Source organism: Phoca vitulina, unplaced genomic scaffold (genome assembly GCF_004348235.1).
Source record: "Phoca vitulina isolate PV1807 unplaced genomic scaffold, GSC_HSeal_1.0 scaffold45, whole genome shotgun sequence".
Lineage (NCBI taxonomy): Eukaryota > Metazoa > Chordata > Mammalia > Carnivora > Phocidae > Phoca > Phoca vitulina.
The window spans coordinates 9,046,712-9,071,431 of record NW_022589748.1 but is presented as its reverse complement, the minus strand read 5'-3'; the positions used below and the strand labels follow the sequence as shown (position 1 = coordinate 9,071,431).

The window sequence follows — 24,720 nt, the reverse complement described above, 5'->3', positions numbered from 1 at the left end:
TGGTGACTAACATAACATAATAAAATAAAATAAAATTTAAAAAAATAATAAAATAAAATAGATACCATATGATTCCATTTATATGAAGATCTAGAATAAGCAGTGTTAATGTATAGTGATAGAAATTAGATCAGTGGTTGCTTCTGGAGGAGATGGCTTGACTAGGAAGGGGCATGAGGGAACTCATGGAAATGTTCTGTCTTCATAGTGGTCTGAGTTGTGTGTGTGTATTCATCAAAACTGACTGAACACTTAAGCTATATATGCATCTCAGTGTATGTGGATTACATCTCAATTAAAAAATAATGTTTAGGGGCGCCTGGGTGGCTCAGTCGTTAAGCGTCTGCCTTCGGCTCAGGTCATGATCCCAGGGTCCTGGGATCGAGCCCCGCATCGGGCTCCCTGCTCCGCAGGAAGCCTGCTTCTCCCTCTCCCACTCCCCCTGCTTGTGTTCCCTCTCTCGCTGTGACTCTCTCTGTCAAATAAATAAATAAAATCTTTAAAAAAAAAAATAATGTTTAAATGTGATGTGGGGAAAAGGGAAAGCTCTTTTTTACAAAATCATGCTAACTAAAAAATGTAGTAGGTGTAATAGAAATAGAAAAATTACTATTTCATAACCACCATGGTAATAATTAAGAACCATGAATGAGGGGCACATGGGTGGCTTAGTCATTAAGCATCTGCCTTCAGCTCAGGTCATGATCCCAGGGTCCTGGATTGAGCCCCACATTGGGCTCCCTGTTCCACAGGAAGCCTGCTTCTCCCTCTCCCACTCCCCCAGCTTGTGTTCCATCTCTCGCTGTGTCTCTGTTAAATAAATAAATAAAATCTTAAAAAAAAAAAAAAGCCTGCTTCTCCCTCTCCCTCTCCCACTCCGCCTGCTTGTGTTCCCTCTCTCACTGTGTCTCTCTCTGTCAAATAAATAAATAAAAATCTTAAAAAAAAAAAAAAAAGAACCATGAAGGAATGCTAAAACTGTTGGCTGAAAATTTGTTTGGAGAACAGTATATTAACACAATCTCAAAAGCATCTCCCCAGCAATGACTAATTATTACTTTTAATTATTAATATTATTAAGTATTAATATTAATCACTAATTATTAATTACAAATCAAATTACAATGGAGAGATCTGGCAGATACTACCTCAACTAAAGATTAAGCTAATATCAAAACCGGTTTCACTTATAATGGAATCTAAAAAAAAAATGAATAAGCAAACAAAAAGCAGAAATCAGACCTAGAAATACAGAGAACAAAGTGATGGTTGCCAGAGGGGAGGACAGTGGAAGGATGGGCAAAATGGGTGAAGAGGAGTGGTGGTACTGGCTTCCAGTTGTGGAATTACTAAGTCACAGGAATAAAAGGTACAGCATAGGGAAAAGAGTCAATGGTACTGTAACAGTGTTGGAGGGTGACAGATGGTAGCTACACTTGCGGTGAGCACAGCATAAGGTATGGAGTTGTTGAATCATTGTGTTGTATACCTGAAACTAATGTAACAATGTGTGTCAACTATACTCTAATTAATTAATTAAATTTTTAAATTACAAAAAAGAAAAAACAAAAAAACGGGACACACTGAAATCATGTGACTCGTGATAACAATGTTCTGAGAAGGACACATCATATGTAATGTTCCTGCAAATAATATTAGCCTGAATTCACACATCAGGAAACTACCAAGTGAAGTCAAACTGAGAGTTATTTGGCAAAATAGTTGACTTACACTCTTTTTAAATGCAAATGTCATGAAAGAAAAAGAAGACTTAAAGGAAAGTAAAGAAACACGACAGCTAAATGCAATGCATGATCCTTGGTTAAATCCTGGATCAATTTTTACAAAATCTATAAAGAACATTATTGGGATGATTAAGAAATTGTGGCTATGGACTCATAGTATTATATCAATGTGAAATTTTACAATTTCACTGGGTGATATATGAGGATGCAGACACATGATAAATGGAGTATTTATGGTTGAAGTGTCATGATGTCTGCAAGAAACTCTCAAATGGTTTCCAAAAAATACATATCACACACACACGTATATATCTGTATATATACACATATATATCAAGTGATTGTGTGTGTTTATGTATAATACATAATAGCAAGAGAGAAAAGAGCATGCAAAATGTTAACAATTGATGAACAGTTGAGTGAAATGTTCATGGATTTGAGTGAAGGGTGTACAGTTGCTCATTGTACTATTACAATTTTTCTGTGGGTTTGAATTTTTTAATAAAAAATTGATTTTAAAAAGCAACACTCATTGAACCTTAAAAAAGGCCCAAACTTTATAAAAAAGAGTTAGGAGATGAAAGAAATGGTAATCTAACGTAGGAAGAACTTGATCATTTTATCAAAATGATAATTTATAAGTTAGAGCAAAACCCCATAAGAACACACCTCATGATAATGATATTTTGAATATAACATGATTTCCCAATCAGCTACAAGATCCCTGACACTCCTGACTACCACCCTTCTCTTCCTCTACATCACAATAATGTGATACTTCATCTTACACAATTATATACAACTACACATTTACATTTTACATAATTACAATGCTATAATTTAGAGCATGATGCCATCTCAATAAGATGAAACCTAGAAAGTCCAGAAATAGAAATGTTTTGGTATTTTATCAGGGCCACACATGTTGAAATTGCCAAGAGATGAGAGATGGCTGAGTGATATGGAAGGAGCTCAAGGCAAGAACAATTTGTCTCTGAGGCCCACATAGCCATGTGTAAAATGAAGTTTAAAATATTCAGTTGGACTAAAAGGTAGAGAAATTGAGCATTACCTAGGGGTGATAAAACTTAAGAACTTTTAAAACCTTACAAGTAAATCACACTGAACAGCCTCCTCATTCTCTCATCTCTCAAATGCCAGTATACCCAAGTGTCCACCAATTCACTGAAGGCAGACACCTGAGAGTTACCCTAGATTTCTCTCACCCTCCACCTCACATACAATCAGTTATGAAGTCCTATGTATTCTGCCTCCCTGAAATCACTGTAGAATCAAATCCTTGACCACGTGCCCAGTGGGACTCCTGAAACAGAACCACAGATGCACTCCTATGGTACACAATCATTTGTTCAACAGGTGTAAGTACGTTAATATTATGACAACTTTATTTGAGATATAGTGTCCTCCCTTGGATCCTTGAGTAACAAAAAGGACAAAAGCCAGGCTGGTTCACAGCTGTGGCAGACATTACTAGTCCATTCCCTAAGATCTGTTTTCCTTTCCTTCCAAAATAATAGAATCCCTGATTTTTAGCTGTGCACTTAGCCTCTCTGAATAAATTTCTCAGCCACCCTTGTGGCTACATGTGTCCACATGACTGAGTTTTGGCAAATGAGATATAAGTAGAAGTGTGACTAATTTCCTAGAAGAGTCCTTAAAGGAAAGTATGCTCTTTTTCCCTCTCCCTCTTCCTACTGACTAGAATATAGATGTGCTAGCTGCATCTTGGCTTATGCTGTAGAAACCATATACTGAGGATGGAAAATCAACAATATAGAAGGAGCCAGAGTTCCTGATGATCATAAGGTTGCCATTCCAGCTTTGCACTGTGTAAATTTACAGGAGAGAAATAAAGTTCTGTCTCCTTTAAGTCACTGCTATTTGGAGAATCATGCATTCATAGACAACTTCATTCTACCAAATACAACAGCATCTTTTGAAAGTTTTGTTGTCATCGTGATGCCTGTGGTCATTAAGTGAGTAGACAATTTGATGATGTAAGCCAGATGTCAGCAACCCTTTCTCTAAAGGGGCAGATAATAAATATTTTAGGCTTTGTGGGACGTACAGTTCTCTGTTGCAATCACTCAACTCTCCCACTGTAGCGCCAAAGCAGCCATGGAAAATACATTCATGAATGGGCAGGGCTGTATTTCTGTAAAACTTTATTTTAAAAAACATCCAGTAGAGATCTTAAATATAGAGAACAAATTGGTGTTTGCCAGAGGGGAGGTGTGTGGGGGGATCGATGAAGTAGGTGATGGGGATTAAGAGTACTGAGTAATGTATAGAATTGTTTAGTCTATATTGTAAACCTGAAACTAATATAACACTGTACACCAATTATACTGGAATTAATTTTTTTAAAAAAGCATTCAGTAGGCCAGATATAGCTTATAGGCTATAGTTTGCTGATCCCTAAACTAACCTTAATGGTATATTTGAATATACCGCTTATTCTATCAAAATCTCCTACCTTCACAGTATTTCATAATTTCACATACACCCCTTTATTAGTTTCCTAGGACTGACATAACAAACTACCACAAACTAAGTAACTTAAAGCAACAGAAATGTATTCTCTGAGTTCTGGAGGCTAAAGTTCAAAATCAAGATTTCAGCAGGGCCATGTTCTCTCTGAAGACTATAGGGAAAAATCTTTCCTCTTCCTAGATTCTACTGACTCCCAGTAATCCTTGGCTTATAGCTGCATCACTTCAGTCTCTGCCTCTATCTTTGCATGGCCCTTTTCCCTGTGTATCTCTGTGTCCTCTCTTCTTATAAGGACATTGGCTTTAGGGCCTGCCCTAAATCCAGTATGATATTATTTCACGATCCTTAACTAATTACATCTGCAAAGACCCTATTTCAAAATAAAGTCTCATTCTCAGGTTCCAGGCAGACATGAATTTTGGTCAGACATTATTCCACACATTACAATCCCTTCATCACAATAACAACTCACATCCCATGACAAATGGGGCAGGAGTATTATCAGGAGGAATGCAAGGAGTGAACCTACAAACAGGCCCTTTGTCTGGAAATGTTTGCCCTTAGAGCAGTTTTATCTTCTTATGATTTCTTGTAACATATGGCACCAGCTAACATGCACCAAAATGTTTCCAAATAGATTTGAACATTCCAATATCCTTAGAAAGAAAGTTATTTTACTGGGTCCATTTGTGTCACTCTTATATTCAGAATCAGATAGTTAGATGAATACATTTGTTATATAAGTCTAATATTTCACCTAGGAGAAACATGAAGCCAAAATATTTCAATACAAAGGATAATGAAAGTTTTCACTAAAAGAAGGAAATGAACAGTGGCTAAGAAAGGCAAAAGACAGATGTAACACAGATCTAATAAAATCTCAGCTTGTTTTTTTTTTTTTTGCAAAAATTGACAAACTAATCCTAAAATTCATATAGAAATGCAAAGAACAAGAATAGACAAAATATTCTTGAAAAATAACAAAGGTAGAGGACTCACACTTATTGAAATTAAAATCAAAAATTACTACAAAGCTATTGTAATCTAAACACAATGGTACTGGCATAGGTTAGACATATAGATCAATAGAACACAATTGAGGGTCCATAAATAACCCCTTACATTTTTGATGGTCAATCAATTTTTAATAAGGGTGTCAAGACAATTCAATAAGGAAAGAAGAGTCTTTTAAACAAATGATACTGGAACAACTGGAATCCACATGCAAAATAATAAAGTTGGGCCCCTTCTTTATACCATACAAAAAATTAATTCAAAAAGGATCACAGACCTACTAAATGTAAGATCTGTAACTATAAAGCTTTTTTTAAAAAAATGGTAAATAAACAGACCAAAAAAACCACTTAGTATTAAATCTTCATAACCTTGAATTAGGCAAAGTCTTCCTAGATGCAACACCACAGCCACAGTGACAAAATAAAAAATAGACAAATCAGACTTTATCAAAATGTAAAAAAATTTTGTGCAGCCAAGGAAATCATCAAGAAGGTAGAAAGACAAGCCACGGACTGGAAAAAAATATCTGCAAATCATATCTGATAAAGGACTTGTATATAGAATATGTAAAGATCTAATAGGCCATTGTGGAAAACTTGCAATAAAAAGACAACCTAATTGGGACGCCTGGGTGGTTCAGTCAGTTAAGCATCTGCCTTCGGCTCAGGTCATGATCCCAGAGTCCTGGGATCGAGCCCTGCATCAGGCTCCCTGCTCAGGGGGATGTCTGCTTCTCCCTCTCCTTCTGCCCCTTCCCCCCCACCACCACTCATGCTCTCTGTCGCTATCTCTCTCTCTCAAATAAATAAAATGTTTTTAAAAAGACAACCTAATTGAAAATGGGCAAAAAATCTGAATGGACACTTCTCCAAAGAAGACAGAAAAATGTCCAATAAACACATGAAAAGATACTCAACATCATTAACCATTGAGGAAATGCAAATCAAAAGCACAATGAGATACCACTTCAAAACCTCTTGTATGGCTACAATCAAAATAATAACAAGTGTTGGGGAGGATAGCGGGAGGAATTGAAACCTTCACTGTTGTTGGAAATGTAAAATGGTGCAGCTACTTTGGAAGAGTCTGGCAATTCTTCAAAAGATAAACATGGAGTTACTATATGACCCAGCAATTCTCTTAGGCATATCCCCAAGAAAAATAAAAACATGCATCTATACAAAACTTATATTCATAGCATTATTCATAATAGGCCAAAAGCAGAAACAACCCAAATATCCATCAACTGATGAATGGATAAACAAAATGTGCTATATTCATAAAGTGGAATATTGTTCAACTATAAAAAGGAAGTAAGTACAATATGGATCTTGAGAACATTATGCTAATAAAAAGAAACACATAGACCAATGGAGCAGACTAGAGATCTCAGAAGTATATGACACATAAGGCAACAAAATTTCAACAAAGTTGAAAGGAGTCGCCAGGAATATACAACAGTATACAACAGTACTGAAAGCCTTCATGGATCAAAAACATGCCACATAGTGCAATCTCGAGCCTCATACACTGAGCCCGGCCACCTAGCAAGGGCAGTGAAATACCACCAGGGCAAAGACACCTGAGAATCAGTGAAACAGGCCCCTCCCCAAAAGATCAGGAGGAACAACCAGATAATACCATGTTTACTGATCATAGAGAACTGTAAAACTTCAGTTCTTGGGGAAAACAGTATATAGCACTTGTGAGGTTTTATTATTATTATTATTCTTTAGTCCTTCAGGCTTTTTTCAGCTATTTTCTTCTTTTATCAATTCATTTTTTAAATTCTTTTTTAATTTTTATTTTTATACACATGTTATTTTTTTATTTTTGGTTTCCTTTCATTGTATTTTATTTTATTTTATTTTATTTTTGTATATATATAAGTTTTCCTTTCTTTCCTATTTGGGATCTAGTTTCTCTTAACAGACCAAAACAAACAAAGGATCTAGTTTATCATTTTGTTCTGTTTTACTCTTTCTTTGATTTTTTTTTTTCTTATTTTGTTTCTGTTTTCTTCTGGTTTGTTTTATTTGTATTTTTCTAGTGTTGTGGCTGCTATTTTTGTCTTTTCTCTCTTTCATCTATTCTTTTCTGGACATAATGATGAGACAGAGAAACTTACCCCAAAAGAAAGAATAAGAGGCAGTACTCACTGCTAGGGAATTAATCAATATGGATATACGAAAGATGTCTGAACTAGAATTCAAAACAATGATAATAAAGATAGTATCTGGGCTTGAAAAAAGCATAGAAGGCAGTAGAGAATCCCTTACTGGAAAAATAAAAGAAGTAAAATCTAATCAGGCCAAAATTAAAAATGCTATTACTGAGATGCAGTTAAAAATGGAGGCTCTAATAGTGAGGATAAACAAGGCAGAAGAGAGGGTCAGTGATCTAGAAGACAAAATGCTGGAAAATAAGGAAGCTAAGAAAAGTTAGAAAAACAACTACTGAATCATGAAGGGAAACTTCAAGAAATCAGTGATACCATAAAGAGAAATAATACTCAAATAATAGGGGTCCCAGAAGAGGAGGAGAGAAGTGGGGGGCAGAAGGTTTATTTGAACAAATTACAGCTGAGAACTTCCTTAATCTAAGTAAACAGGTATTCAAGTGCAGGAAACACAGAGAACCCCCCTCAAAATCAACAAAACTAATTCAACACCTCAACAAAAAATAGTGAAGCTTGCAAATTTCAGAGATAAAGAGAAAATCCTGAAAGCAGCTCTGGACAAGAGATCCTTAATCTACAAAGGTAAACACATAAGGCTGGCAGCAGATTTGTCCACAGAGGCCTGGCATGATATATTCAATGTGTTAAATGGGAATAATGTGCAGCCAAGGAGACCTTATCCAGCAGGGCTGTGATTCAGAATAGAAGGAGATATAAAGAGTTTCCAGAACAAACAAAAACTAAAGGAATTTGTGAACACTAAACCAGCCCTGCAAGAAATATTAAAGGGGACCCTTTGAGCAAAGAGAGAGCCCAAAAGTAACAACGACCAGAAAGGAACAGAGACAATCTACAGAAACAGTGACTTTACAGGTAATACAATGGAACTAAATTAATATCTTTCAATGATTACTCCGAATGTAAATGGACTAAATGCTCCAATCAAAGACATAGGTATCAGATTGTCTTAAAAAAAAAAAAAAAAAAAAAAAGATCCATCAATATGCTGTCTACAAGAGACTCATTTTAGACACAAAGACACCTTCAGATTGAAAGTAAGGGGGTGAGGAACCATTTATCATGCTAAAGGACATCAAAAGAACCCTGGAGTAGCAATCCTTATAGCAGAAAAAATAGATTTTAAACCGAAGACTGTAATAAGAGATGAAGAAGGACACTATATCATAATAAAGGTGTCTATCCAACAAGAAGATCTAACAATTGTAAATATTTATGCCCCTAATTTGTGAGCAGCCAATTATATAAACCAACTAATAATAAAATTAAAGAAACACATTGATAACAATGTGGGGACTTTACACCCTACTCACAGCAATGGACAGATTATCTAAGCAGGAGATCAACAAGGAAGCAAGGGCTTTGAATGACACACTGGACCAGATGAAGTTCACAGATATATTCAGAGCACTTCATCCTAAAGCAACAGAATACACATTGTTTTGAGTGCACATGGAACATTCTCCAGAATACATCACATCCTGAGTCACAAATCAGTTGTCAACCAGTACAAAAAGATTGGGATTATTCCCTGCATATTTTCAGACCACAGTGCTTTAAAACTTGAACTCAATCACAAGAGAAAATTTGGAAGGAACACAAATACATGGAGGTTAAAGAGCATCCTCCTAAAGAATGAATGGGTCAACTGGGAAATTAAAGAGGAATTTAAAATACATGGAAACAAATGAAAATGAAAACATGACAGTTCAGAACCTTTGGGATGCAGCAAAGGTGGTCCTAAGAGAGAAGCAAAAAGCAATACAGGTCTGTCTCAAGATACAAAAAAAAAGTTTCAAATACACAATTTAATCTTATGCCTAAACGAGCGGGAAATAGAACAGCAAATAAAGCCTGGATCCAGCAGGAGAAGAGAAATGATAAAGATTGGAGCAAAAATCAATGAAATAGAAATCAAAAGAACCATAGAATAGATCAACAAAACCAGGAGCTGGTTCTTTGAAAGAATTAATAAGATCGATTAACCACTGACCAGACTTGTCAAAAAGAAAAGAGAAAGGACCCAAATAAATAAAATCATAAATGAAAGAGATCACACCACAGAAATACAAACAATAACAAGAGCATACAATGAGCAACTATATGCCAACAAATTAGGCAATCTGGAAGAAACAGATGCATTCCTAGAAACATATAAACTACCAAAACTGAAACAGGAAGAAATAGAAAACCTGAACAGACCCATAACCAGCAAAGATATTGAAGAAGTAATCAAAAATCTCCCAACAAACAAGACCCCAGGGCCAGATGGCCTCCCAAGAGAATTCTGCAAAGAATTTAAAGAAGAATTAATACCTATTCTTCTGAAACTGTTCCCAAAAATAGAAATGGAAGGAAAACTTACAAACTCATTCTATGAAGCCAAAACCAGACAATGACCCCAGCAAAAAGGAGAATTACAGACCAATATCCCTGTTGAACATGGATACAAAAATTCTCACCAAGATACTAGCTAATAGGATCCAACAGTACATTAAAAGGATTATTTACCACGACCAAGTGGGATTCATCCTTGTGCTTCAGGAGTGGTTCAACATCCATAAATCAACTAACATCATACACCACATTAATAAAAGAAAGGACAAGAACCATATGATCATCTCATTAGAAGCAGAAAAAGCATTTGACAAAATACAACATCCGGTCCTGATTAAAACTCTCTGTAGTGTAGGGATAGAGGGAACATACTTCAATAACATAAAAGCCATATTAAAAAAAAAAAAAAAACCCACAGCGAATATTCATCTTCAATGGGGAAAAACTGAGAGCTTTTTCCTAAGGTCAGGAACATGACAGGGATGTCCACTCTCACCACTATTGTTCAACATAGTACTAGAAGTCCTAGCCTCAGCGATGAGACAACAAAAAGAAATAAAATTTGTCCAAATTGGCAAAGAAGAAGTCAAATTTTCACTCTTCACAGAACACATGATACTCTGTTGAAAATCCAAAAGATTCCACCCAAAAATTGCTAGAAGTCATACAAGAATTCAGCAGTCTCAGGGTATAAAATGCACAGAAGTCAGTTGCATTTCTATACACTAACAATGAGGCAGAAGAAAAAGAAATCAAGGAATCGATCCCATTTACAATTGCACCCAAAACCATAAGATACCTAGGAATACACCTAACCAAAGACGTAAAGGATCTGTACATTGAAAACTATAGAACACCTATGAAAGAAATTGAAGAATACCCAAAGAAATGGAAAAACATTCCATGCACATGGATTAGAAGAACAAATACTGTTAAAATGTCTGTACTATACAAAGCAATCTACACATTCAAAGCAATCCCTATCAAAATGCCACCAGCATTTTTCACAGAGCTGGAACAAACAATCCTAAAATTTGTATGGAACCAGAAAAGAGCCTGAATAGCCAAAGGAATGCTGAAAAAGAAAAAGAAAGCTGGAGGCAACACAATTCCAGAATTCAAGCTCTATTACAAAGCTTTAATCATCAAGACAATGTGGTACTGGCACAAAAATAGACACTTAGATCAATGGAACAGAATAGAGAGCCCAGAAATGGACCCTCAACTCTATGGTCAACTAATCCTCAACAAAGTAGGAAAGAATATCCAATGGAAAAAAGACAGTCTCTTCAACAAATGGTATTGGGAAAATTGGACAGCCATGTGTAGAAGAATGAAACTGGACCACTTTCTTATGCCATACACAAAGATAAACTCAAAATGGATAAAAGGCCTAAATGTGAGACAGGAATACATCAAAATCCTAGAGGAGAACACAGGCAACAACCTCCTTGACCTCTGCCACAGCAACTTCTTGCTAGACACACCTCCAAAAACAAGGGCAACAAAAGCAAAAATGAACTACTGGGACTTCATCAAGATAAAAAGCTTCTGCACAGTAAAGGAAACAATCAACAAAACTAAAAGGCAACCGACAGAATGGGAGAAGATATTTGCAAGTGACATATCTGATAAAGAGTATCTAAAATCTATAAGGAACTTATCAAACCCAACACCCCCCAAAAAAAATCCAGTTAAGAAATGGGCAGAAGACATAAATAGACAATTTTCCAAAGAAGACATCCAGATGGCTAACAGACACATGAAAAGATGCTCAACATCACTCATCATCAGGGAAATGCAAATAAAAATTGCAATGAGATACCACCTCACACCAGCCAGTATGGCTAAAATTAATAAGTCAGGAAACAACAAGTGTTGGTGAGGATGTGGAGGAAGGGGAACCCTCATGCACTATTAGTGGGAATGCAAACTGGTGCAGCCAATCTGTAGAACAGTATGGAGGTTCCTTGAAAATTTAAAAATAGAATTATCCTAGACCCAGCAATTGCACTACTAGGTATTTATCCAAAGGATACAAAAATGCTGATTCTAAGGGGCACATGCACCCCGATCTTTATAGCAGCACTATCAACAATAGCCAAATTATGGAAAGAGCCCAAATGTCCATCAACTAATGAATGGACAAAGATGGTATGGTATATATGTACAATGGAATATCAGCAATCAAGAAGAATGAAATCTTGCCATTTGCAACAATGTGGATGGAACTAGAGTGTATTATGCTAAGTGAAATAAGTCAGTCAGAGAAGGACAAATATATGATTTCACTCATATGTGGAATTTAAGAAACAAAACAGATGAACATAGGGGAAGGGAAGGAAAAATAAAATGAGATAAAAACAGAGAGAGAGGAGCGCCTGGGTGGCTCCGTCAGGTAAGCGTCTACCTTCAGCTCAGTTCATGATCCCAGGGTCCTGGGATCAAGCCCCGCATCAGGCTCCCTGCTCAGAGGGAAGCCTGCTTCTCCCTCTCCCGCTCCCCCTGCTTGTGTGCTCGCTCGCTCTCTCTCTCTGTCAAATAAATAAATAAAATCTTAAAAAAAAAAAAAAAAAACAGAGGGAAGCAATCTATAAGAGACTCTTAAATATAGAGAACAAATTGAGGGTTGCTGGAGGGGAGGTGTGGGGAGGATGGTCTAAATGGGTGATGGGGATTAAGGAGGGCACTTGCTGGATTGAGCACTGGGTGTTATATGTAATGATCAATCACCATATTCTACTCCTGAAACCAATACTACACTATTACTTTAACTAACTTGAATTTAAATTTTAAAAAAGTATCGTAGTGCCTAGCACATAGTAAGTATTCTATAAAGATTATCTGTTACTATATACTCATTTAATGAGGATTTCTTAAAAGTCCACTGGGAAATAGTCAAATGATGTATGAGATTCAAGGTAATAAACATTTGTTGAGCACACAATCTGTGTCAGATATTATGCTGGGCACTTTACAGATTTAGGTAAGTGAAATAATCCATATTTTTCAGATGACAAGCCTGAAGGAAGAGAAATTAAGGAATTTATCCCATGTTATATGGCTCAGTAATTATTATTTAATAAGATGATAATTATAGCAATTAAAATATAAGACAGAATCTGTTTCTCTACCATGATAGCTAGATTTCATTTTCCTGGGCATGACTCTTCTTGCTTACGTTGAATATATATAAATTAATTGTAGTTAGATGTAAAGCAGAAATACAAACTTCTTGAGATGAGAATGAAGGTAGAGCTGAAGCTACAGAAATATTACTAAAATGGGAAGATTAACAGGAGAGCAGTGTTTTGGATAGAAATAAATCAAGAGCCTGCAGGAACAGTTATCACTAATTTTGTTTCTATTTTTTTTTTTATTATTATGTTAGTCACCATACAGTACTTCATTAGTTTTTGATGTAGTGTTCCATGATTCATTGTTTGTGTATAACACCCAGTGCTCCATGCAACACGTGCCCTCCTTAATACCCATCACCGGGCTAACCCACCCCCCCACCCAACTCCCCTCTAAAACCCTCGGTTTGTTTCCCGGAGTCCATAGTCTCTCACGATTCATCTCCCCCTCAGGTCCCCCCCTTCATTTTTCCCTTCCTTCTCCTAATGTCCTCCATGCTATTCCTTATGTTCCACATATAAGTGAAACCATATGATAATTGTCTTTCTCTGCTTGACTTACTTCACTTACCATAATCCCCTCCAGTTCCATCCATGTCGATGCAAATGATGGGTATTCATCCTTTCTGATGGCTGAGTAATGTTCCCTTGTATATATGGACCACATCTTCTTTATCCATTCATCTGTTGAAGGGCATCTCGGTTCTTTCACAGTTTGGCTATTGCGGACATTGCTGCTATGAACATTGGGGTGCATATGGCCCTTCTTTTCACTACATCTCTGTCTTTGGGGTAAATACCCAGTAGTGCAACTGCTGGGTCATAGGGTAGCTCCATTTTTAATTTTTTGAGGAACCTCCACACTGTTTTCCAAAGTGGCTGTACCAACTTGCATTCCCACCAACAGTGTAAGAGGGTTCCCCTTTCTCCACATCCTCTCCAACATTTGTTGTTTCTTGCCTTGTTAATTTTTGCCATTCTAACTGGTGTAAGGTGGTATCACAATGTGATTTTGATTTGAATTCCCCTGATGGCTAATGATGTTGAACTTTTTTTCATGTGTCTGTTAGCCATTCGTATGTCTTCTTTGGAGAAGTGTCTGTTCATGTCTTCTGCCCATTTTTTTACTTGATTATTTGTTTTTTGGGTGTTGAGTTTGAGAAGTTCTTTATAGATCTTGGATACCAGCCCTTTATCTGTAGTGTCATTTGCAAATATCTTCTCCCATTCTGTGGGTTGCTTCTTAGTTTTGTTGACGGTTTCCTTTGCTCTGCAGAAGCTTTTTATCTTGATGAAGTCCCAAAAGTTCATTTTTGCTTTTGTTTCTGTTGCCTTTGGAGATGTGTCTTGAAGGAAGTTGCTGTGGCCGATGTCAAAGAGGTTACTGCCTATGTTCTCCTCTAGGATTTTGATGGATTCCTGTCTTACATTGAGGTCTTTCATCCATTTAGAGTTTATCTTTGTGTATGGTGTAAGAGAATGGTTGAGTTTCATTCTTCTGCATGTGGCTGTCCAATTTTCCCAGCACCATTTATTGAAGGGACTGTCTTTTTGCCATTGGATATTCTTTCCTGCTTTCTTGAAGATTAGTTGACCATAGAGTTGAGGGTCCATTTTTGGGGTCTCTATTCTGTTCATTGATCTATGTGTCTGTTTTTGTGCCAGTACCATGCTGTCTTGGTATCACAGGCTTTGATATTCAATAAATGTCACTAATTAAAAGTCTGTTGTAGTAATCTGGGTATAAGGCAGTAATTTCTTAATTTGGGAGGAATAGGATCACAGACCTCTTTGCGAATCTGATAAAAGCCATAGACTATCTCCCCACAAAGACCTATAGATACACACCAAATTTTACATATACAATTATGTAGAGTTCAGAAGCTCCCTAAAACCTTCCTACACTGACTTCAGATTAAAAATCCCTAGAATCAGAGATGATCCAGACTCCAGAATTTGATCTGTCTTTTTGAGTAAGGGACAGGTAGCCCTAGGTAGGGAGAGATATAATAGGGGGCCATGTGATCAGGCTCACAGAAATCCCAAAAATGTGGAGGTGTGGGGAAACCAGAGATAAGGGGACAAACTGGATCACCCTACCCTAGGTGTGTGGGGTGGCTGTCCTTTTTATGATAATCACCTGTGACCAACAAAGAATAACCAGACCCTAGGGAGAGGTGGGCCATTGAAGGTGTTATCACTAGTTCTTGCTCAATGGTGATATCAGTAGAGATGTTAAAAGGATTTAAGTTCCCTGGTTAGCTTTCTATAAAAGACCAACCCTAAAGGCCCTCATTGACAACCCTGTTGGGAACCCTCTCACTCTTGATAGCTTTTTCTATATCTTCACTTAATAAACTTCTATCCCTTTACTCACTCTGTTGTCCATGAGATTCATTCTTCAACTCTGTGAGACAAGAACCTAGCTCTCCCACATCATTTTCAAAACCTAGTCCTCTGGGACTCAAGGACCATGACTTTTTTTTAGTTTCCTTGTCAACCTTTTCTCCATCCAATACTCTTGGTATCCTCTCTCTGTTCACCTTGAATAACCAAAAGGCAACATCATTTACAACCACTTTTGTCCTCTGCTCATGGGTTCTTCCCTCTTACATTCTTTCCTTGGGCTTCAGCGTCATGACTGGGCCTTGTCAGGGTGGGAGTGGGAGAACTACATATTTCTTATAAAATTTATTGTTAGTTTTATTCCCCCCCCCCCCAGAGAACTGTTTGTCTTTCAAAATCTAGGGGACTAGGCCTGAATCCAAAGAAAAAACACAAAACTTCAAAACTGATCATGAAGAGCTATTTCAGGGCATGATAATGCAAAGATTCACCAGGGATAATTCATACTTGGAGAATTCTAGAATGTGATGATTCATCCAGAGTCCCACAAAAACCATGACAGATCCACAGGAAAACCCTCATTCATGAGAAGGAGCATAATTAGAATGAATCCAATGACAGTGTAGTCTGAACACAAACCTTGGTTTGGGGTTTTTTGTTGTTGTTGTTGTTGTTGTTTGTTTTGTTTTTACAAACCTTGCTATATAAAAGGACATGAAGGAAAAGACTAAAAACTCACACCTAACTCACCATAAGAAATGCTTTAATGTTAACTACACTGGAATTAAAATTATGAAATAAGAAAGGACCATAGTAAGCAGTCTCCAAAGGTGGCCCTGGTGAACCATACCTCGTGATATTTATGCTCTTGTGTAGCCCCCTTCACACATTGAATCTAGGTCAATTTCTGACTTACTTTATCCAATAGAAACACAAAAGATGTGATGTTCTGGATTCTGAGTCTAGGCATTAAGAAGGTTTTATAATTTGGGGGAGTTCTGTAGAGGTTATACACACTCTTGGAGGCTACAAAGCCCTTACATAGCACCCATAGAAGGGATATTTGACATACCAAGCTTTTTAGTAAAGGATTACTCTTACCCAAAGAAAGGTTTGGCCCTTTGCCCTGGCTCCTGGGAGGTAATCTTGTAAGCTATTGGAATGTCCTGCCTGACAAGAGTGAGTCTTTCTAGTGATTTACTGAACCTGAGGGTAATGTTGGGGATCTCCTTAACTCATACAAAGTTTCTCCAGTCCAAGTCTCATAAACAATTTCTACTATATCCTATTATCTCTGCTTCCTGATGTTGTCGTGTTGCTTCCCCCCCACCCCAGCATTGCTTTTTACTATTCTGGGGAGAGAGAATGGGGGTGGGGGAACAGTCCCAGGGAGTCTCTGGAGTGATTAAGACTGGTAGTACAATGAAGGGACGAGATGGGAGGCCCCCAGGATCCTTTTTGCTATTGATTTCTAGACTCTGATGAACATGATATGACACGTGTGTAGTTGTCTAGCATGTGATAGTCAATAAATGTCAGTTGCCTTTTCTAGCCGGGCTCTCCACAGGCTATACCTAGGTATCTCCATCCTTCCCATTTCAGGGAATGAAGTTCGCCTACAGAACGAGGGAACAAGGAGTACAGTACAGTTTGGGTAATGCAGCTGGCTAGCTGGCTCAGTGGCAGGGCCTCACTGTGTCCCCATCTTCCCCATGCTGCTCTGCCAGGGTGGCGCCAAGAGTTGAGGTTCCCAAGAGGCTTCCCTGAGGCCTAACCAGCTTGTCCTAGAAGATTCCCTGTGGAGGACTATGGGCTGCAACTCTCTAGTGTACAGTCCTCTCTTTTTGACGATGATAATTGTAGGGAAAGAAGTGGACACACGTGCTGATTTCACAGGCTGTCTTCAGGATCTCAACAGCCTTGCTGTGTTCAATATCTTGCAAATCCACATCATTCACAGCTAGGACTTTGTCCCCTTCCTGAAGTCCTGCCTGATGTGCATCCAAGTCGGGAATCACGTTGGAGATAAAGATGCCTAGCTGGGAGGCCTTTCCTCCTCGGATATTAAATCCCAGCTGAGGGCGCCTGGTGGCTCAGTTGGTTAATCCACTGCCTTTGGCTCAGGTCATGATCCCGGAGTCCTGGGATCCAGCCCCTCATCAGGCTCCTGGCTTGATGGGGAGCCTTCTTCTCCCTCTGACCCTCTCCCCTCTCATGCTGTTTCTCTCTCTTTCTCTCTCTCAAATAAATAAAAATCTTTTAAAAAAAAAATCCCTACTGAGCTCCAGGGGGTTTCTTCAGTGTGACAATTCCGGGGCAGAAACTGGGTCAACTCATTGTTGTACTCTGGGTGATATACCCTCTCATGAGGTGGAACCCATGCTGGGGGATTCTCATAGGCAGGCAGGAAGACCACGGGATAGTCATCATAAGGAATCCAGCTGTCCATCTCCAGCAAGGCCCCGCAGGCCTCAGGAACCTCAGGCTCCACTCACTGCCAATTCAGTCTGGAAACTGGAACTGTTGTCATTTTACTAATAAACACTATCTTAGGGCATTATCCAGGGCTGGTGATGCAGGAGAGCTAGGTTCTTGTCTCACAGAGTCGAAGAATGAATCTCGCGGACAACAGAGAGTGAGTAAAGGGATAGAAGTTAGTGAAGATACAGAAAAATCTCTCAAGACAGGGGTCCCAACAGGGTTGCCAATGAGGGCCTTTAGGGTTGGTCTTTTATAGAAAGCTAACCAGGGAACTTAAACCCTTTTAACATCTCTACTGATATCACCATTGAGCAAGGACTAGTGATAACACCTTCAATGGCCCACCTCTCCCTAGGGTCTGGTTATTCTTTGTTGGTCACAGGTGATTATCATAAAAAAAGACACCCACCCACCCCCCCATGCCTAGGGCAGGGTGGTCCTAGGGTAGGGTTGTCTGATTTGTCCCCTGATCTCTGGTTTCCCCACACCTCCACGTTTTTGGGATTTCTGTGAGCCTGATCACATAGCCCCTTATTGTGTCTCTCCCTACCCAGCCCTGCCTGTCCCTTACTCATTCCTCCCCCTGGAATAATAACCCTAACTGCCATTAGGGAATGGGACGATGACTGCTCTGGCTGCTTCCTGCTGAAATGGGGTGGTGGGCTGTATGGCAGTTAGAATTTATCCAGGGGTTGGTCCAGGGGTTTGTGTATGGCTCCAGGTGGGTCACGATGGGCAGCAAACAGTACTTGCATCAGCACATGCAAAAGGATGAACATAAAACAATTATTAGGCCCAAAATTATGATCACATCCCTTATATAAGATCCCCATTTACCAATTTTGTCAAATAGATCAGTGGATATCTTGATCTTAATTGATCACAAATGTCCCCTATTAATTGGAGTTAACTGTAATGTTAAAACACATGAGGAAATTCAGTCAATAGTGGCGCAATTCTTGAGAATTTCTTCTCTAACTTCATTTAATTCTTGGCTTGAGTGCACCCGGTGCCCGGGTAGTATCATTTAGAGTCCTGCTGAGCAAGCATACTGTTTTGCTTATTTTATATTGCAGTCCTAATGTAAGCCCTAGAAGTCCCATAGTGAGCTTTGAGACTCTTTTTACCAGGAGGGTTGTTGTATGCTTGGTTAAAGCCTTTGTTTGCAATCGTATGTCAGTAGAGGTGGCTTCTAGGATAAAAGACTATGAGGGATGAAACCATCAAGAAGCCCTTTTTGTTTGAGGTCCAGCCTTAACAATATCCTAATTACAAGGAATCACTGGCAAGTGGGAGAAGACTTGTCTCAGGAGATAAGGGCATCCCCAAGTGCATCATCCAATCTAATCATAAAGAAAGTGGGGCCATCCATTATCTCCATGGGGTACCCTCTGGCTTTTTTTTTTTTTTTTTTAAGATTTTATTTATTTATTTGACAGAGAGAGACACAGCGAGAGAAGGAACACAAGCAGGGGGAGTGGGAGAAGGAGAAGCAGGCTTCCCGTGGAGCAGGGAGCCCGATGCGGGGCTCGACCCCAGAACCCTGGGATCATGACCTGAGCCGAAGACAGACGCTTAACGACTGAGCCACCCAGGCGCCCCTACCCTCTGGCTTTTAAAGAGCGATTTTGTCATCCCAGCCACATAGAGTTGGTCAAGGTGATAGCTGAGTTATACAATTGTTGGGCAATCTATCCCATTCCCATTTGTTTGAGGAATCATATGCCCGGGGTCATGTTATCCCCACAGAATAACAAGCAAGGAGACTGTCTATACATGAGCTACTGTGGCGATTGCTCTGAAGTTTACCTCAAGTTGTCTAGCTTAGGCAAACAACATTAAAGATAATCAGAACGAAAATTTAGCATCCGCAAAGGTGTGTTATTGAAACATAATTTCTCTGGGGCAGAGAGAGAGACAGCGAGAGAGGGAACACAAGCAGGGGGAGTGGGAGAGGGAGAAGCAGGCTTCCCACAGAGCAGGGAGCCCGATGCAGGGCTCCATCCCAGGACCCTGGGATCATGACCTGAGCCGAAGGCAGACGCTTAACAACTGAGCCACCCAGGCGCCCCCCAATGTACTTTAAAATCCCTTTAATTTTAGCCCATCCTGACCACACCTAAAATTCCCTTCAAAGATTTCCCTTCACAAACCTACAACTTTCTTTTGCATTCAGATTTTGTCCCAAGCCATTTCTCTCCAAATAACCATCTTATTTAGGACAAAGTTACCTTTTTTTGCCTTCAACAAAAATGTATTCCCATTCCTTATATCTTTCTTACATATCTCCTACTTTTCTACATACAGAGTTGCCGAATTTTGCACTCTTAGAAATCTTAGTCTCCAGTGAAGACTAAGTAGTAACCAATTATGAACTGTCACACCAGAATTCTTTAGATGGCAAATTTATGAACCAGTTAAGCACAAAGCATGTTTGCCAGCAGATTTAAATATCCTTAGTTTCTCTGCAATAAGTAGTCAAAAGCACAAACCTACATCCAGTAATCAATGATTTAGCACCTTATCCTATTTGGAAAAGACCTAGATGTCCAATGAATTTAATCCCAAAGACTTTGAAAGCTATTTTAACAATTCTCTATGAAAACTTTGATGGGACAATTAATGGGACAAAAATGGGACAAAAATGATGGGACCATCATTTTAGTCATCTTTTTGCTAACAAATTGCAACAGAGATAACACGAGCTTATTTGACCTTTAGCAAACCTTGGCAGAATAAAAGTTTCACATTTAATGCTGATAACTTTAAAGATATGTCTATCTTAATTAAACCAACAAACTTAACTTAGTTTAAATACCAAGTTATGTTCCACCTGGGTCCACTTTTAAAAGTCAGTTTGTTCCCCATTGTCAATGAGACACTGGTGGGGAATGTGAAGTGAGCAGTGTATGTAGGCCATACCCAAGATAAAGAAAAAGGAGGGGGTGGGGCAGACAGAAGAGGCAAAGAGCCAGAGGACAGAGGAAATGGGTTCCCAGTTCTAAAGCTCATCCACTTGGACAATGAGTAAACACCATGTTTATCCACCAACAAGTGGGGTTAGGCAGTCCATGTCAGGCCAGAGAAGACAGGGAACTTCCCTGAAACAGAGAGTTTCAGCAGCTGCTTGGGAATATTCCTTAAAGTCCCTGTCCTGAGGTAGATTAACCACAGTTGGCTCCACTTACAGCCATTAACCTGAGAAATGAGGGAGAAGCCCCTACATCTATTAGGAGGAGGAACAGTGAGAGAGAGTGAGAGTCAGCATCCCCCGCTTTGCTAGGGTTGGCCTGTTTCTTCCAGCAACCTGGTTTTATTTGGAGGAGACCCACTTAGACAATCATCCAGTATGGTAGGGAGTTTACTGGTCTGGTTACCACCAAACACGTTCTGCAAGAGGGCCTTAGGTCTGGGTCCTGATTTAGAGCCCTGAAAGCCTGGATGGACTTAGGGTACCTGTCTATTTGCCCTGTTCGCTGCAGGAGAGACCTGATCCCACTGTGGCCATGCAGTGAGTGTTACAGGAGCTCAGTCCTTTCCTAAATTTGCAATACAAATTGTTTCCAGCCGGTTAAAAGGCACCCCAAGGGAGAGTCCTTGGGAACTGAAGAGACCATGCTTTGCCCCAAGGTCACACCTTATTTTACCTTGCCTTGAAGAACCCGCCGTTGAACCCATGGAAAACACTAGAAAAGTTTTACAAGGGGAAATTACCCAATTTTACAGTACTGAATCCACGAGTCCCCGCAGAGAATGGTTTCCCATCTCGCGATCCCGGTAGGAGTTACCCCGTACCTGTTAATAGAGAGGTGACTATGAAGGTGTCCCTACATATCAGCTCTCCCCTGTGAACCAAGGCATCCCATGGTTTCCTACCCAAGGTGAAAGACTGGCCTAACATCTTGGGTTGGGGAGGCATCAGGCCGACGGGAGTAGCCACTCTTAGCCATCCATCACCTGATCCTCCTTTTCTCCTCTGGATTCATTTCCCCTCGTCCCCTTCCCCCCCCCCCCACCAAAAAATCTGGCCCAATCATAAAGGCTTAGGGAGGTTAACAGCTTAAACTTTTATTCAAATATGTTCCCTCGCCTTACCCCTGGGCGCTTTTTCTGTCCATATACCTGAGGTCCCATTTGCAAGCATGGCCCTGTTGAGGGGTACAGACCCCGAGATTTAGCATCATCATAATTTCATATTTCTGTTGTTGGAACAAGAAAGCCTCAATTATATAACCCATTAAAGTCCCAGCCGCTAATGCAACCAATTGAGGAAATGGCTGGGGGGTTCGTAATTCCCTCCTTAATACCCAAAGTATTCCAAGAGGAGTAAATGCACAGGAAATATTTGGCTCCCTCCAATTTAACATATAAAGAGATAGCTCTAATCTTGCTTGTAGATTAACTTGGGTTTTGATCCCTGGCCCTGATTAAACCTAAACTGTACCTAACAGAAAAACATATGTCTTAGCAGGCAGCAAAAGTGAGGAAAAGATTCTCTTCCTGACCTAAGTTCTCATGAAGAAACTTTGTATCTACATAGGCAACACTCTTCCTGAAATGAATCCCTGATTAAAAGGGCATAGTACCACCAGAGATTGAAAGGGCCCTACTATAGGCAAAGTCCCTGAGGTGGGAGAAAGCCATTTAAGAAAAGCCAATGAAGGGGCACCTGTGTGGCTTGGTCGTTAAGCATCTGCCTTCGGCTCAGGTTGTGATCTCAGGGTTCTGGGATCGAGCCCCGCATCAGGCTCCCTGCTCAGTGGGAAGCCTACTTCTCCCTCTCCCACTCCCCCTGTTTGTGTTTCCTCTCTCACTGTGTCTCTCTCTGTCAAATAAATAAATAAAATCTTAAAGAAAAAAAGAGCCAATGAAGGGAGAAAGCAGAACTGCCTAGAATTAGGCCAACAGACCCTTCTTTCGAGGAAGTGGGATTGACCAAACCTTTGTCCAGAAGCCTGTCACCTGAGATTTAAGACTGGCAGCAGCGCTTAACTGGCCTTTAATCACCTTTAACTGGCCAACAGGTGCCCGGCTTTGCTGTTTATGAGAAGAGGTCATCTAAGGGAGAGACGTCTCCCAGGAAAGAAAAGAGTCCGCTTTTACTCACCCTTCGGTGGAAGTGATCCTGGGTTGTGCTATGGTGAGCGCTGTGAATTGTGTAAGACTGATGAATCACAGACCTGTACCCCTGAAACAAATAATACATTTTATGTTAATAAAAATTTTTTTAAAAAAGAAGAAAGCTAACCAGGGAACTTAAATCTTTTTTTTTTTTAAGATTTTATTTATTTATTTGACAGAGAGAGACACAGCGAGAGAGTGAACACAAGCAGGGGGAGTGGGAGAGGGAGAAGCAGGTTTCCCGCCAGGCTGGGAGCCCGATACGGGGCTCTATCCCAGGACCCTGGGACCATGACCTGAGCCAAAGGCAGACGCTTAATGACTGAGCCACCCAGGTGCCCCGGAACTTAAATCTTTTTAACATCTCTATTGATACCACCATTGAGCAGGGACTAGCGGTAACAGCTTCAATGCCCCACCTCCCCCTAGGGTCTGGTTATTCTTTGTTGGTCACAGGTCACACTTTTTTTTTTTAAAGATTTTATTTATTTATTTGACAGAGAGAGAGAGAGAGAGAGAGAGCAAGCAGGGAATGAGTAGGCAGAGGGAGAGGGAGAAGCAGGCTCCCTGCTGAACAAGGAGCCCGACGTGGGACTCAATTCCAGGACCCTGGGATCATGACCTGAGCCAAAGGCAGATGCCCAGCCGACTGAGCCACCCATTATTAGGGGCTTTACTTTTAGGTACCATTTTGAGGCTTTACTTTTAGGTACCATTATGAACTCATGGATTTTCATATATTTTATGGTTTTCAATGCATTGCAGTTATAATTCTCTTTAGCCTCACATAATTTCATCTTAGTTCAGTGGGAACTCCATCAGGTTGACTTTTGACCTGACCCCATTCACCTTTAATAGCTCTCTTGATTTCTGACACAAGATGTCCCAAGTTTAACTCACACACTTCCTGCTCCAGACCTGAAGTCAGTGATTTTTCAAGGATCCTTTGTTCCTTTCAGAGAAAAATGGTATATAAATACCACAATCTAGGTGCTTGGAACTGATTGATACTGGGTTTGTAGGCTTTCTAGGAAAAACTTTTTTTGAGAAAAATAAATCATGAGTTCATACTGTATTTCCAAATCGAATTTAAGATTGCAAGGCTTTTACTTTGCTTCTTTGGTTTTATTGTTATGGACTGAATTGTGTCGTCCCCCCCTCCAAAATTCATATGGATGTTGAAGCCCTAACCCCCGATGTGATGGTATTTGAAGACAAGACCTTTAGAAGGTATTTAAGATTAAATGAGGTCAGGGGCACCTGGGTGACTCAGTTGGTTAAGCGTCTGCCTTCAGTCCGGGTCATGATCCCAGGGTCCTCGGATCAAAGCCCACATCGGCCTCCCTGCTCAGTGGGGAGCCCGCCTCTTCCGCTCCCCCAGCTTGTGTGTCCCTCTGTCAAATAAATAAATAAAATCTTTTTTAAAATTAAAATAAATAAATAAATGAGGTCATAAGGGTGGGCCTAATCCAATAAGATTAGAGTTCTTGTAAAAGAAAAAGAAGACACCAGTCTGTCTGCGCTCTCTCTCCCTGTGCACACATAGACAGAGGAAAGGCCACATGAGGACATAGCAAGAAAGTGATCATCTGCAAGCCAGGAAAAGAGCCCTCACCAGAAACTGACCCTGGCAGCTCCTTGATCTCAGACTTCTAGCCTCCAGAACCATGAGAAAATAAATTTCTGTTGTTTATGCCATACTTACACGAACTCTTACCACCTCTCTGTCCCCTTGCCTCACACGGCCAATTTCCCAATCACTTCTCCAACCCACTTTCTTTCTTTCATTCCCGCTGCTCCAATTTAGGTTTTCACCATCCGCTGA

General features: G+C 39.7%; 1 protein-coding gene and 1 pseudogene across 1 annotated transcript in view; one reads left to right on the top strand and one right to left on the bottom strand.

Annotated features, from left to right (window-relative positions):
- Positions 1-24,720, top strand: part of MRPS17 (mitochondrial ribosomal protein S17) — a 101,237-nt gene that overhangs the window by 71,171 nt on the left and 5,346 nt on the right. The gene's annotated exons all lie outside the window — the stretch shown is intronic.
- On the bottom strand, positions 15,279-17,852 carry LOC116648632 (annotated as a pseudogene).